Raw genomic sequence first — 1,723 nt, forward strand, 5'->3', positions numbered from 1 at the left:
TACTTTCGGTGTCACATCCAAAAAAATCATTGCCAAATGTAAAGGAGCATTTTCCATGTCTTCTATTCTAGGAGTTTTATGATTTCAGGTCAAAACATGTAATTCCTTAATCCATTTTGAGTTTCTATTTTTGTGAGTGGTGTAATACAGGTTTCCAATTTCATTTTTTTGTTTGTTTTGCATGTGACTATCCTACTTTCCACAAGATCATTTATTAAATAAACTATCCTTGCAGCTTTGCGCAGTAGCAGTATCGTAGCCAATGAGGTTTATCCGAGGCGCGATTATTGCTAATTGAAATAAACTATCCTTTTCCCACTGAGCATTCTTGGCTCCTTTGTGAAATATTATGTGTGGGTTTATTTCTGTTCCACTGGTCTATGTGATTGTTTTTATGCCAGTTTCATACTGTTTTGATTACTATAGTTTTGTAATATAGTTTGAAATTGGGAAATGTGATGCATCTAGCTTTGTTCTTTCTCAAGGTTGTTTTCGCTTTTTAGTTCCTTTTGTGGTTCTATATGAACTTTAGCATTTTTTTCCTATTTTTTTAAAAAATGCCGTTGGTATTTTGTAGGGATTGCACTGAATCTATAGATGGCTTTGGGTAGTATGGAAATTTTATTTTATTTATTTATTTTTTTAATATTTTATTTGACAGAGAGAGACACAGCAAGAGAGGGAACACAAGCAGGGGGAGTGGAAGAGGGAGAAGCAGGCTTCCCGTGGAGCAGGGAGCCCGATCCCAGGACCCTGGGATCATGACCTGAGCCTAAGGCAGACACTTAATGACTGAGCCACCCAGGCACCCTGGTAGTATGGAAATTTTAATGAAATTAATTCTACTGACCCATGAACATGGATATCTTCCCATTTACTTGTTCTTTAATTTCTTTCATCAATATTTTGTACTTTTCAGTGTATAGATGTTTCACTTCCTTGGTTAAACTTACTCTTTTGTGTGTGTGTGTGTGTGTGTGTGTGTGTGTTAATGCCAAAGCTCTCTCTTTTTTATTGCCATAAAATTCACATATCACATGATGTTCATTTCAGGCATGCAACATAAGGATTACATATTTGTCTAGGTTGCAAAATGATCCCCTAAACTTATTCTTAAGTATTCTACTCTTTTAATGCTACTGCAAATAGTACTGCTTTCTTTATGACTTTTTCAAATAGTTCATGGCTAGTGTATAGAAATGCAACTGATTTTTGTATGCTGATTTTATATTCTGAAACATTATTGGATTCCTTTATTAGGTCTAACAGTATTTGGTGGAATATTTAGGATTTTCTATATACAAGATTATGTCATGAATAAACAGAGACAATTTTCCTTCTTCCTTTCCAATTTGGATGTACTTTATTTATTTTTATTGCCTGATTGTTCTGGGAAGGACTTCTACTACTATCCTGAACAGGAGTGGTGAGAGTGGAAACCTTTGTCTTCTTACTCATTTTAGGGATAAAGCTTTCAATCTCTCACCAGTGAGTATATTATCTATGGGCTTGTCATATATGGCTTGTACTATGTTGACATATGTTCCTTCACACAATTTATTGAGTTTTTACCATAAAAAGATGTTGAATTTATTTATCTACATTTGATGAACCGTCCCAGGGATAAATTCTACTTGATATGGTGTATGATCCTTTCATTGCACTGTTGAATTCAGTCTGCTAGTGTTTTGTTGAAATTTCTTGCATCTACATTCATCAGGGC

General features: G+C 34.6%; 1 non-coding gene across 1 annotated transcript; it reads left to right on the forward strand.

The window, feature by feature from the left end:
* Positions 1-233: 233 nt before the first annotated feature.
* LOC114213081 (U4 spliceosomal RNA) lies at positions 234-367 on the forward strand. The gene has a single exon (XR_003610122.1). It is a non-coding gene; the product is annotated as a U4 spliceosomal RNA (small nuclear RNA).
* Positions 368-1,723: the final 1,356 nt, after the last annotated feature.

The sequence above is a fragment of the Eumetopias jubatus genome, unplaced genomic scaffold, assembly GCF_037043125.1.
Source record: "Eumetopias jubatus isolate StellerSeaLion01/CBP00866 unplaced genomic scaffold, mEumJub1_p1.0 scaffold_3, whole genome shotgun sequence".
In the NCBI taxonomy this organism is placed as follows: Eukaryota; Metazoa; Chordata; class Mammalia; order Carnivora; family Otariidae; genus Eumetopias; species Eumetopias jubatus.